Raw genomic sequence first — 14,832 nt, 5'->3', positions numbered from 1 at the left:
CGTAGGGTAGTCAAGCTTCCAAGACTCCAGACACATCCAAATGAGGCGCTGCACGTGGCAGTCTGCCTAAGAAAAAAAAAAAAAAAGACCTGTTGAAGGCCCTCATGTCTTCGTCCCTTACTGTCCAGTACTGCTGTCCTGAAGTCTGGTGCCATTCTGATTCCTCGGCTTTTCTGAGCATGACGTTTTTCCTTTCTAGAAGTTTTTGGGATCTCCTCTTTATCCCTGGAGTCCTTAGATTTCACAGTGATGTGCCTTGGTTTAGGTCTCTTTTCATTCACTGCATTGAGTAGCCATTGGCCCTTTTGATTTGGAAACTAATGAATGTACTTCAGTTCTGGGATCCTATCATGAATTCATTTCTCTGTGTTTTCTTTTTGCAACTCTTAAGCAGATATTGAGCCTCCTGGATTTGTATCTGTTTTCATCTTTCCTACTTCCTAATTTGTTTTTCTTTCTGTTTTACTTTCCTCAGTAGATTTCCTCAACTTTATTTTCAACTCTCTTATTGAATTTTTTTCTGTCATACTTGTAATCTCCATGAGTGTTTCTTATTCTGTGAATGCCCTCTCTCTCTTTAAAAAGCATCCTAGTGTTTTAAAATAATTATCATTATTTTAAGAATGAACACAGCATCTCTTTTTACTTCAATATATATATTTTTTCTCTCCCTGCATTGTCTCTGTGTCTTCCAAGTCCCCCCCCTCCATTTTCCCTCATGTGTTTATTTTGGTCTATCTTTGATGCTGGAGGCTTTCCTGAAATATCTGATGGTCCTTGATGGTTGGTTCACAATTATAAGTGAAAAAAATCTGTTTGAAAGCACTGAGCACGTGTGGGAGGTTTGAAGACAGGGGGGCTGCACCAAAGTTGTACTGTGAGACAAATAACTGATTCTGTAGAGTTTTTCTCTTGAGCTGGACAGTTTCCCAATGAGATTACTCCTCCACACTCCTGCCTGGGGGTTGGGGTGGGAATTGAGGAGGTGGAAGCCTTTTTCAGCATTCTTCCAGCTAAGTTGGGTAAGGGAGTTGGGGCACGAGTGGTGGCATTACCGTTCAGTACAAGCTTTCAATGAACCCACCTCCATTAGTAAATTGTCTTATTTCTGTCCTCGGTGGTCCCAGCTCCTAAGCCTTGAGTCTATCTTGTTCAATCTCTCCGTCTTCTTCCTCCTCATACAAGCTTTCAACCAACCTTCCTGTTGTCAGCCCCACCCAAACCTATCCTGCCACCCCTTTCAGAGGTTCCTGGTCCTCTAATTTCCCTCAGGCTCTCTAGGGCCTGGACATGCCAAAGAGCTTGTTTCTTGTTGGCTTCCAACTCTTGCAGGTCTAGGTTTTCCTGGTATGGTAGCTGAGTTTCCACCAATCATAGCTTTGGTGCTTCTGTTAATTGTAAAATTTATCGTTGGTTGTTGATGCTTTCATGTTCTCTTTGTCCTTGAGGGTTTATGCTCCTTTTCTCCATTTGTTGTCATTTTAGTGAAGGTTTAATAAAAGATGTGTTTGGTAGACCATGCTTAACTGTGATTTTCATGTGCCTACTTTTATTTTTTTATTGTGTTTTTTTTTAACTTTTATTTACTTTTGAGAGACAGAGAGAGACAAAGTGTGAGCAGGCTAGGGGCAGACAGAAAAGGAGCCACAGAATCCAAAGCAGGCTCCAGGCTCTGAACTGTCAGTACAGAGCCCAACGTGGGGCTTGAACTCAGGAACCGTGAGATCATGGCTTGAGCCAAAGTCAGACTGCTTAACCGACTCAGCCACCCAGGTGCCCCTTATGTGCCTACTTTTAAATCCACTCTTCTAGCTTTCTTCCTTTTCTCCCTGCTCCATATTCTCTCCTTCCTTCTCTCTCCAGCTCTTCCTCCCTCCCTCCCTTTCCTTCCCTCTCTTCTCTTTCACTCCCCCCCCCCCTTTCTCTTTCTCCTTCCTTCATTCCTACCTTCCTTCCTTTCTCTCTTTATTTCTTTTAGAATGCTGGTCTTCCCTCCTTGAAGGGCCTTGGGGAATCTCATGTTTTCTGCTCTTTGAAATACTTTGACTATAAATATCACCCTGGACTCTGACTTTAATTTGAACACATCACATTTCTGCAACGGACTTAGAAATAACAACATCCCACAGACTTTGTGCTTCCTAATCTCTTCCTTTCTGTGTGCTTGCTGAGAAAACTCCCTTTGGTATTTCTAGGAAGTGGAAAACAATCATTTCATCCATTTCAAGCCTGGCAATTTTTATTCATAGCTTGAGTTCTAGAACCTTGTCCAGAGAACACAAGAGAGCGCAAAGAGCATACTCTTGACCAGCAAGGAAAATGGAGCCAGGATGAGGGTGGAAACAGGTAGTAATTATTTGATTAAACACATGTTTTGGCTGTCTACTGTATTACAGGCACTATCATAGATAGAGGGCATATAACCATGACTAAGACATTCAGAGTTTAGTGGTAAGACAGACAGGTAAGTGAGCACACAGAATGTAATGTGATAAATGCACTTCATGCTTAGCAAATGTTAGTTTTGTGTCTACTGTATGTCAGGTACTATACAAGCACTTTCATTTTATTAATTCCTCCCCATATCATTGTGTGCTAGGCATTATTATACCTATTTTACTATAAGGAAACAGCTAAAATAAAGGAATATACAAATATTATGAAAACAAGATGTGAGACCGCTCTTTGGTGCCTCTCTGGTCAGGTAACCAGGGGCATGTTCTCCCTGGGCTCTGCAGCCCACTGTCCCCAGAATGGAAGACAGGGGCTCTGGTGAGCACAAAACATCTGCCTGAAGTTGACTCTTCAGCCTTGGGTATCACCCCTTCATCTCCTCCTTTCCCACTCCAGATCCAAAGAGAATGTCTTCTCCAGGACCTGAGGAAGAAAACAAGGTCCATGGGTTGGCAGCAGTGTTTCTGAGCACTGTCTACAGCGTGGAAAGAATGAGAGAAAATAAGTTATGAAAAGCTTGAACTAAACCTGTCCCAAACCACAGGAAATTCTTAGATGTGCAGTCCTTTTCTCATTTTTTTTCCCTTTTCTTTTTTTGTCAATAACAAAAATGTACCAGAGTATTGAGACACTAGCTAAGGAATGGCCATGATGACAGCCGGTGGGGAAGGGGGAGGAGGAGGGGAGGTTAGGTCTAGAGAGATTTTTTAGAAAGGCAGATCAGCTGTTCCCCAGAGGAAAAGCAAGGGGATCACGTGGGTAAATTGGGGAGAGGGACACGCGAGCGTGTGCGCGCGTGTGTGTGCGCGCGCGCATACACACACGCACACACACACACACACACACACACACACACACACACAAACTCTCTGAACTTAATCAGTTTTTAAAACTCTGTCTTTGAAACGGGAACTTGCCTTGGGTCTCCTGAAACCGAAAAACACAGCTCTTGCCTTCCTCCTCAAGTCACCTTGTCCTTTGGAGCCTTCGCCTGCAGGAGGTGGCTTCCTGTGGCTGGTGAGAAGCTGGCTCCTTTTTGCAGAGTTCTTGTTCTTCCAAAACCAAGGGCGGGGTAAGTGGAGGCTGCAGACCCCTAGGGCCCCCTGGGGGGGGGGTCCTCTCAGTTTGGTTACCTAAGGATTAGATAAAGGAGGTTCTTTGTCGGGTGGGGGACACTCGGACTCTTATGTATGAAGAAAAGGAAGTGGGGGCGGGATGCAGACAGATTTTGCCAAAATACAGATGGAGCCGACTAGATCCAGAACAATTCCCAAAGGAGGTCCTCCCACACCCACAGGAAGGCCCCCCCCCACCAAAAAAAAAAAAAAGCTTGAAATTCAAATTATTTTAGTGCTTGGGAGATGAGAGGGGGGTGAGAGAAAGCAATGGTAGTAAATAGGAACAGAAGGGGGCAGAAAAAACAGGAAGGCTTGTCAGTATCTTTCCTAAGAAACAGCTCAGGAGAGCACCAAATATTAAAATAAATGTAGCTGGACTTGAGTAATACTTTTTATTATTTTTTTAAAAATTATTTTTAGACCGTAAAGGAGCATAGGCACAAATTTGATACATGTGGTTTCTGCCCCCAAAGAAACGGCTGCTCCCGCCTCTCCTTTTTTTAGCCTCTGTTTTTGAGACGACAGGACAGAGATGTTTTGCCCACACTGTACCCACACTCGTTCTGTTCCTCTCAAATGCGTTTCACTGCCCTGGTTTCCTCCAAAAGCTGTCCTTCTCTCATGAATGTTGTCGTGCTCTTGTTTTTGCCTCCCTTCTTGCTTTGGGTTAGAAGAGTGGAAACAATGCTGGGAGAAAAAGATGGACACCATGATGAGAAAGTGAGAGAACAGTAATTACATTTGAGAATTAGGTAGAGGGAGAAATAAAAGACCCTACTCCCTGGTGGAGGACTTGAGTCTTGCCTGGTCCTGGTTTTTGCCATTTCTTAAAGAGAATGGTTTGGATGAGACAGGGTTGCCAGAGAGATAGATACAGGATACCCAGTTAAATTTGAATTTCAGATAACCAGCAGATAAGTACCCCCAAAAGCTGACTTTACAGTTCGATGTATTTGAAGAAGTTCTTAAACCACCTTACTCCAGTGGTGTTTAAATGGTGGGTGCCTCTGGGGTAGATGGTTTTAGGGAATCCGTTTCGGAATCCGCCTGAGGTGAAGTGAGAGCCAGGTGTCACATTGGGTCTTTTCTGCTCCCACTCCCCTGGCACACTAGCCCTTCACTTCTAAAAAAGGAAAGAAAGGCATTTGTCCTAGATTGTAAAAGCCTCCAGGGGCCAGACAAGGAACAATTAGAAATATTTGTGTTTGTGTGGAGAAAGCAAAAGCCTTTTTGACTGAGATACCAATCATTTCACAAATTAGGTGGTTTCCAAGTTATCGTTTTCCGTAAAACTTGGAGAAAAACCTAATTGAGTTGACCGCTGATAGATCATCAGAATAATTTTTTTAAAACTGTCTTTATTTTTCAGAGCGGGTTTTGGGTTCACAGCAAAATTAAGCAGAAAGTACAGAGAGTTCCCACATACCCCTTGCCCTTATACAGGCACAACCTCCCCCCATAGAATAATTATTGAAGGAAAGTTTCTAAGTGATATCTGACCTATAAGGTGAAGGAATCCAAAGAATTGAATGACACTGCCAGATTTGGCCCTGCTGAAAAACAAATCTCAAGTTCCCTGGCAAAGGTGGACTGGCCACGGATCTTCATATAGGGTCTGTATTCATGAGCAAGCCAGTCATTCCAGGTGTGCCTCTGAAGCCATAAGCCTAGAAATATGTCCCTATTTTCCTTTCTTCTTGTCAGCCCTGGACATTGTCATGACAAAGCTCCTTGTGGCCCCATCTACTTATTCAAGTGAACAAGGTTTCTCAATGTTTACATTCATAAAAATGAGATGTGGGAAAATATTGGTGCTAGGCCTGCTCATTCTTGCAATAAGTAATATTAATTGATGGATATTTGAACTAATTACATATGTATGTAAATATATTCAAATCCATATAGGTAAAAATCTATCCTCATCCATTAGGAGAGATAATTCTTACGAGGAGAATAATTTTCAATATTTTACTGTTTTATGTTTAATGATCAATAAAATACATATTTATCATGTTACTGATGATGGTAACAATGGCTTCGTCTCAGGAAATGTTTTAATACCTTATGGTCACAGGATATTTTTTGAAATTGTAAAATTAATTTACACATGCATATTTGTTTCAAAAAAGATGATAGGGTACTCAGTAAAAGATGTCCAAAGGATAGATGTTCAAATAATAAAAGATGTCATAAAAATATTTGGATGCAAATCTTTAACGGAAGTGGAATGAAGATACAGTTCGTGGAGGAAAGGGAATGACTTAACATTTCTGTTAAGGAACTTCGTGTTCATTTTGAAAAAAGAGTGATGGTGTCAAATTACTATGGTGCTTAGATTCTATTGGGTGCATTGAAAAGAGTGATATAACAGTTTTATTTTAAAACATTCGATGAAAACAATCTACAGACTACATCCCCTGCCAGTACTCAAACCACGAAAAGCTATAGATACCAACTTAAAATGTGTGAAGGGATATGTAGTTTTCAGCATTTTTAGGGGGTGTAAGGGAAGAAAAGTTTGAAGACGTCTGCTTTATATCATTTTCTTACTAACACTTCCGCTCAAAATATAGTAGTTACATTTCCAGATTCTTTACAACTTTGAACAACAAAAATCATAGGCACCATTCTACCTGCTGTTTCAGGGGTGCCGTTGTCCAAAGTTCTGTGTACCTCACCGTGCTGCTCATCTACTCTGAACTGAGTGGTAGTCATAGGGTCATGCACAAGGGCTTAAATTGGAGAAACCAGAAATAAACCAGCCCCTCGACCTCACAGCTGAACTATTTCAAGAATACGCAGTTACGTTTCAGTGGCCATGATTTGACTCATGGCGCACTCAGTAACATATAATTACGAGCTGCCTTCAACAGACTTCTGCACTGCTTGCTTCTCACCTTCTGAATATAGAGGAACCACAGCAGCATTTTATGGTAACTGATTGAAATGATCTAACCAACCCTTCTGTGCGCCCTGTTATAGGAGAGTGACTTTCTCGAACACCAGCTGAGGTCCCGGAGTTTCTCCAAGTACCAAAACCTTGCTTTTTAAAAAGAAGACAGAAAAATGAATGGGAGCAGCCATGTGCCCCGATGACGGAGGAAACGCACATGTGGGAAACTATGGGATAGGAATGGTAGCAGTTGAGGTAGGAGGGCAATGGAGCACTGCTTTTCATATCAGAACTAAAAACTAAATGTTAGTTCACCACAAATGGAGTACTGCCAGCCACAATATGTGAAAGTGTGCTTAACCAGTGTGTGGGCTTCGTGAGTAGTGGTGCCTCTGTTAATCTAGGGTCAAGAGGGATATGTTGCATCACAAGTGATTTTTAAAAATAGCTAGTATCTATTTAAGCATAAAACTCTCATTTTTTAAGCTTATAATTTTTCTCTTTAATTAAACGTCTTATTTTGAGTTAACTGTAGATTCACATGCAGTTGTAAGAAATAGTTCAGAGAGATCCTATGCACCCTTCATCCAGTTTCCCCCAGTGGTGGCACCTTGTAAACCATGGTACAACAAGAATACTGACACTGATACAGCCAAGAGAAAGAACATTTCTATCAGCACAAGCGGCCCCTTGTTGCCCTTTTATAGCCCCACCCACTTCCCTCCTACTCCACGCCTTTCTTGACCTCGCAATCACATATTCGTTTCCCATTTCTATAATGTCATTTTAAAAATGTTATATAAACGGAATCAATATACAGTATGTAGCCTTTGAGGGACTGGCTTTTCTTCACTCAGCATACTTTTCTGAATATTCATCCTTTTTGTTGTGTATGTCAGTAGCTTGTTCCCTTTTATTGTTGAATAGTATTCCATCATATGGATCTAACACAGTTTAACTCTTCACCAGTTGAGGGACATTCAGGTTGTTTCCAGGTTTTGGTTATTATCAATAAAGTGGCTATAATCATTCATATACAGGTTTTTGTGTAAACATGTCTTCATTTCTCTAAGGCGAATGCCCAGCAGTACGATTATTGGATATATGATAGTTGCATGTTTACTGTTTTAAGAAACCGCCAAACTGTTTTCCAGAGGATCTATACCATTTTACTTTCCTACCAGCAATGTATCATGATCATTTCTCTTTGTCCTCACCAGCATATGACATTGCCACTGTTTTTTATTTTAGCCATTCTGGTAGGTGTGTAGTGTTATCTCATTGTGGTACTGTTTTTTGTTTTTGTATCTTTTGAAATTGTTTCCATTTTTATTGAGATATAATTGACATATAACATGGTATTAAAGTATACAATATATATATATATATATATATGTATATTATGGTAACCACAATAAATTTAGTCAACATCCATCACCTCATGCAGCTACAAATTTTTCTGTGATGAGAAATTTTAAGATCTACTCTTCTGGCAAGTTTCAAATATACAATACAGTGTTGTTAGTTTAGCTCTAGGCACCATGCTATATATTATATTCCCAGAACTTATTTATAACTGGAAGTTTGTACCTTTTGACCATCTTCACCTATTTCCTCCTACCCCAACTACTCTGTCTCTGGCAACCATCATATGCATGTGTGTGTGTGTGTGTGTGTGTGTGTATGTATTACAATATGTATGCGTATGTATATATATCACATTTTCTTCATCTATTTATCCATCATTGGACATTCAGGTTATTTCCATTTCTTGGCTATTGTGAACAATGTTACAATGAACATGGGCTAGCTCATGCAGATAATCCTCTGAGGTAGTGATTTTGCTTCCTTTGAATATATACTCAGAAATGGAATACTGGATCATATGGTATTTCTATTTTTAATTTTTTGAGGAACCTCCACACTGTTTTCCATAGTGGCTGCCCTAATTTACATTTCCACTAAGAGTGCACCAAGTTTCCCTTTTCTCCACATCCTTGCCAACAATTGTTATCTTTTGTCTTTTTGATAATAGCCATTCTGATAGATGTGAGGTGATATCTCATTGTGGTTTTGTTTTGCATTTCCCTGCTGATGAATGATGTTGAGCATCTTTTCATATACCTCTTGGTTATTTGTATGTTATTTTTATAAAAAAATTTAATTTTTAATCAGGCTTTTGGTTTTGCTATTGAGTTGTGTGAGTTCTTTTTATATTTTGGATATTAACTCCTTATCAAATACGTGATTAGTTGTGGCACCTAGGTGGCTTAATTGGTTAAGAGTCCGACTCTTGATTTTGGGTCAGGTTCATGGTATTGAACCCTGACTGGGCTCTGCCCTGACAGCATGGAGCCTGCTTGGGATTCTTACCCTCTCTCTCTCTGTCTCTGTCTCTCTCTCTGTCTCTCTGCCCCTCCCCTGCTCATGCTCATTCATGCCCACACACTCTCTCTCAAAATAAATAAACATTTAAAATATACATGATTAGCAAATATGTTCGCACATTCAGGAGGTTGCCTTTTCATTTTCTTGATTGTTTCTTTTGCTGTGAAGAAGCTTTTTAGTTTGATGTAGTCCCACTTTGTTTGTTTGTTTGTTTGTTTTGTTTTGTTTGCTTTTGGTGTCAAATCTAAAAACATCATTGCCAAGAGTAGTGCCAAAGAGCTTACCTATTATGTTTTCTTCTAGGAGTTTTATGGTTTAAAGTGTTCAGTATTTTTAATTTTTGCAATTTTATTTTCACCAACTTTTTACTTGTAAAGTTTTTTATATGGGCATTAAATATTTTTAAAAATTTTGTATTATTAAACAAAAGGTACATAATACACATGATACAACATTTAAAAAAGTAAGAGGGTATGAGTGAATCCTGCCTGCTCTTAACCACCTCCCTCAGAGGTGGTCTGCTCCCCACAGGCCACCACTCCTACCAGCAAAACTACATGGAACTTTCCACCTAAAATAAAGGCGCTGATCACAGTTTAACTACCTTTTCCTACCCCAAGGTCATCACCAGGAATGACAAAGATTGTCTTGAGCACATATAACTTCTGGGAATTCTGTTTTTTTTTTTTTTTAATGTCTATTCATTTTTGAGAGAGATGGAGAGACAGAGCATGAGTGGGGAGGGGCAGAGAGAGACGGAGACACAGAATGGGCTCAAACCCATGAACTATGAGATCATGACCTGAGCTGAAGTCAGACACTTAACTGACTGAGCCACCCAGGCACCCCAAGTTCTGGGAATTCTTAACTTTTCTTTCCCCTCCTTTGTTGTCAGCTAATCCATTTACAGACATAGGAATGAACGGAATAAAATAATTTCCTTCTCCATCCTGCTCCTCCTCTGTCTCTAATATTGTCTCCTTTCTCCTGCTGTTTCTAATCTTCTGAGGACTAGAAAACCACATAACTGAACCTTTAGTAAGCAAGGCTAAGAAAGGCTCTCCTTAATACAGGGACTTTGGCTACAAAGAGGCCCCTTCCCTCTTGCTTTCTGTGTTTGGAATTCCACTCAGGAGACTCAAGTTGCCAGAAGGGTGACCTCCAGATCAGTGCCAAATCCCCTATATGTCTTTTCAGCAAGACTGTGACATCTTTTGTCATCAGATGCTGGAGGGTGCATTTGACTATTTATCCAATTAGAACATTCACAGCATCATTAAGTATTAGGTGTAAGGATAAATTTGGCTTGTTATTATTTAATTACTAAATAATAGTAGGCTGGACCAGGCTTAATTCTCCAGCCTAGTGTTATACTTAGTTTTAATATAGTTTGATAGACATGTGAAGTCATCATAGATACTATGATGAAATTTGGAAGAAGACCCTTGAGCAAATTACCTGTTTCCAGTGAATCATAATGAGTTTCACTAGATCTCAGGGTTCAGGTTGGTAATCAGTTTCTGTATATCTTTTCCAGAGGCAGGAATTTTAATGTGAATGGAATGAAATTGGCTACAATGCTTTTGAAAAATGTATCCACAGACTGACAAGTATTTTTAATTTGAGGATAAAGTTAGTTCTATGGTTTTTTTCTTTTGATTTACTTTTTATTTTTTAAAAGAGAAAGACAGAGTGTGAGCAAGGGAGATGCAGAGAGAGAGAGGGAGAGAGAGACTCCCAAGCAGGCTCTGTGCTATCAGTGTGGAGCCTAACTCAGGGCTCCATCTCACCAACAGTGAGATCATGATCTGAGCTGAAATCAAGAGTCAGATGCTTGACCAACAAAGCCACCCAGGCGTCTCAGTTATATGGTTTTTAAGTCACAAAGCAGCTATGAGATCTCTGAGGTAATTTTATTTATTTTTTAAAAATGTTTATGTATTTATTTTGAGAGAGAGAATGAGCAGGTAGATCTGTGCTGTCAGCGCAGATCCTGATGCGGGGCTTGAACTCACGAACCATGAGATCATGACCTGAGCCAAAATCAACCAACTGAGCCACCCAGGTGCCCCTCTAAGGTACTTTTAAATTAAAATATATTTATCTACTTTTAAACCTAGTATTTTTTCTTTTTTTTTTTTTTTTTTAATTTTTTTTTTTTAACGTTTATTTATTTTTGAGACAGAGAGAGACAGAGCATGAACGGGGGAGGGTCAGAGAGAGAGGGAGACACAGAATCTGAAGCAGGCTCCAGGCTCTGAGCAGTCAGCACAGAGCCCGACGCGGGGCTCGAACTCACATACCGCTAGATCATGACCTGAGCTGAAGTTGGACGCTTAACCGACTGAGCCACCCAGGCGCCCCCCTAGTATTTTTTTCTAGTAACAAAATACTATGGGCTTATTAAAGAATACTTGGAAAATTCACCAATACAAAAATTTTTTAAAATCACCTGTAAACCTAACTCAGATAATTACTTTTAACACTTTTAGTATATCCCTGCAAAACTGAATTTTTTTTTATTAAACACACACACACACTGGTTATCTCTGGAGAGGAGAGTAGTGTTTGGGGCACATGAGCAGAAGAAATATTTGTTCATACCTACTCTTTTGCACCTTCTGAACTTTGTACTGTGTGTATGTATTTCCTATTAACAAAATAATGGAAGGACATAAATTCACGTTCAAATATCCTTTGTGCTTTCTTGTTGTTTTGTAATAACCAGCTTGTGTTAAGAACCACTGATATTAAAGTCCGCCCACTTCACTGACTACCATAGGCATCTCTTGGAATAAACTGGATAAAGTTTATTCCAGTTAATGACTTTGACTATATTCACCCATAAGTATTTGCTAATAGCAGCCCCCTCCGTAGGCTCATTGTCAAGGAAATGAATTATGTAACTGGTCTAAGCAAATATAAAGTTAACTGTAGTGTTAAAATATGGTCATGGATACAAAGCTAATGTATCTATTCATTCTCTCTTTCTGATTCTATGGGTCCAATTCCTCCCATATAATCACAGGGCATCTCTAGGGATGCAGGAATCCCAGCAGGGCACTGCACTTATTCAAACTGACAGAAAAACAATGCCATCAGCATGAATCAATAGGAATGGTGCATTTGGCCAGCAGACTGTTATTTCTGGGGAGAGGATGTGCAATCAGTTTTGAGGTTTATTAGTGTCAGATTTAGCTGTATAGCAATATTTTCCCAACTTTGTTACTAGGAAATAGCCCTTTTGGCCTGTGTATGTATGCATTGCATGTATATATGTATGTATACATATGTGAAGCAAAAATACTACAGACTGGATGGCTTAAACAACAGAAATGTATTTTCTCCCAGTTCTGGAGGCTGAAGTCTGAGATCAGTTGGCCAACATGTTTGTGTTCTGGAGAGAACTCTCCTCCTGGCTTGCAAATGGTCGTTTCCATGCTGTGTGTTCACATGGCCTTTCTTTGGTGCACACAGAGAGATCTCTTCTTCTTATAAGGTGACCAGTCTATAGGATTCGGGCCTCACCCTTATGACCTCATTTAACCTTAATTGCCTTCTAGAAGCACTGTCTCCAAACACAGTCACATTGTCAGGTCTTCAACATATGATTTTTTGGTGGTGGTGGAGGGGGGCACATAATTCAGTATTTATATATTTATATTTTACAAGTTTAATTTTATATACAAACTTTTAAGTGTTCCACCAAAGTTTTATCTTTTTTGCATTTACTTTATTACTGCCCTTTACTGTTGTTTCCCTTATCCTATAAACAGAAATTGCCAAAGCTTATTCCATTGCCCATTTCTCCTATTCTCCAGGTTCTGAGAGTTTGAGCTAAGAGATAACCCTGGGTGCTAGGCAGGGTTCATCTTTCTCCTTAAAACCTAAATTCTTCCATCTGTAAAATGAGATTAATAATCTCTAATCCTGTGAAAGGGAAAAGAAGGAATAGTTAATAATTTACCATATAATGTTAACTCTTTGTAATAAAAGTTTCAAAATGAAATGCAAAGATCTTAATCCAAAGGTATCATACTGATTTTTTAAGTGTAACAGACAAGCTCAGCGCTTGCTATGTACCTTAGAAACATTAACTCACTCAATCTCAACAACAATGGTATGAGATAGGTTATCTATTATGACCACCTTCCCCATTTTATGGAAACACAGAGAAGTAAAATAACTGGTCATGCCTTTGCACCTAATTAGTGACAGTCAGGAGGCAAATCCTGGCGCTAGAGTCTAGTGACTACCCAGTCACTATGAAATTGCTGCTTATTCACTGCTAATTGTGTCATTTCCTGGCTCAAAAACCTTCAGGGACTCTTGAAGCCTAAAATAATAAATACAACTCATTAGTTTAGCAATGAAGACCCTCCAGCTACTTTTCTTTCCCATTTTGTTTCCCATGAAAATGCTTCATCTCCCTACTGTGCTCCAGCTGAACTGGACTACCCATACTTCTCCAAATTGATGCCATGCATTCTTGCTTCTGTGCCTTGCCCTTGATGCAGTCTTTACCTGGGGCCCACCTGTTCTCAGCCCCTCTGCACCTTCTATGTCTTCCTTTCCCTTCAACATCCTTCCATACTGCCATCTCCTTTATGCATTTTCTCCCGCACCTCTCAACCCCAGCTGGTTGTGATTTTTCCCACAGAATTTTATCTCCCCTCGTCAATCTGTGTATACAAGTTTCTGGCTTTTATAATAGTTATTTCTGTATATGTTGTACTGTCTCCTTGTATATTCCCTCCTTATTTCTGTATATTTCTGTATATTTCCTCCCAACTTTTTTTTTTTAACATTTATTTATTATTGAGAGAGAGAGACAGACCGTGAGCAGCGGAGGGGCAGAGGGAGAGGGAGACACAGAATCCGAAGCAGCCTCCAGTCTCTGAGATGTCAGCACAGAGCCCAATGTGGGGCTCGAACTCATGAACTTCGAGATCATGACCTGAGCCACCCAAGTGCCCCTCCTCCCAACTTTAAGGATTGGTTCCTTGAGGGCTACAATATACTTTCTCATAGAGCTTTAAAAAAATTTTTTTATTAAAGTCTTAAATCATTATTTGGTTTTTTTTTTTTGACAATCAAATGTATGCATGCTTATTGCAAAAAATTAAACATTACAGAACTACATCTCTTAGAAAGTGAGATACACTATTATAATCCCTCCTCCCCCACCCTAAGAGAACTGTGGTTAACAGTTTGGAATGTAGTCTTCTACACTTTCTTCATATAATAAACATGTGTAATTTTTATTTACAGAAATAGGACTATACCATACAGACAGCTCTGTACCTTTTTTCCACTTAAAATATTTAGCATTTTTCATATGTTTTATAAAGAGGTACACCTTTTTTTTTTTTTAAAATTTTTTTTTTCAATGTTTTTAATTTATTTTTGGGACAGAGAGACACAGAGCATGAACGGGGGAGGGGCAGAGAGAGAGGGAGACACAGAATTGGAAACAGGCTCCAGGCTCCGAGCTGTCAGCACAGAGCCCGACGCGGGGCTCGAACTCACAGACGCGAGATCGTGACCTGGCTGAAGTCGGCCGCTTAACCGACTGCGCCACCCAGGCGCCCCACCTCTTTCTTTTTTAACAGCTGCATAGCATGGGATTGTATGGATGTACCAGTATTTACCTGTTCAATCCGTGTTGATGAGCATGAGGGTGATTTCCAATTATCAACATTATGAAAATACTGCAGTATGTATGTATATATTTCATATATATACATGGCATATGGACACATACACATATACTGCCTATATACTGTATATGTCTCCAGATGACTTTCAATAGCACATACCTTTGGACATGAAATTGCTAGGTGAAATGGAATGGAGGTTCTAAATGTTGACAGTTATCAACAATGTGGTTGGGAAGAGTCTTGTGTTATGTCTTTCTGTACCCTTCACAAGCTCAGTGGTTAAGAGGGCAGGCTCTGGCTTCAGGCCGCACAGGTTTGT

The 14,832-nt window shown here is 39.9% G+C and overlaps 1 protein-coding gene across 1 annotated transcript in view; it reads left to right on the top strand.

The window, feature by feature from the left end:
* Positions 1 to 3,356: 3,356 nt before the first annotated feature.
* Positions 3,357 to 14,832, top strand: part of PLEKHA2 (pleckstrin homology domain containing A2) — a 70,959-nt gene continuing 59,483 nt past the window's right edge. Inside the window, exon 1 of the mRNA XM_058720627.1 lies at positions 3,357 to 3,526. The gene's annotated coding sequence lies outside the window, so the exon portion shown is untranslated. The remainder of the gene's footprint in view (positions 3,527 to 14,832) is intronic.

The sequence above is a fragment of the Neofelis nebulosa genome, chromosome 3 (assembly GCF_028018385.1).
Source record: "Neofelis nebulosa isolate mNeoNeb1 chromosome 3, mNeoNeb1.pri, whole genome shotgun sequence".
In the NCBI taxonomy this organism is placed as follows: domain Eukaryota; kingdom Metazoa; phylum Chordata; class Mammalia; order Carnivora; family Felidae; genus Neofelis; species Neofelis nebulosa.
The sequence above is the reverse complement of the archived record's forward strand: the minus strand, read 5'-3'. Positions and strand labels throughout refer to the sequence as shown.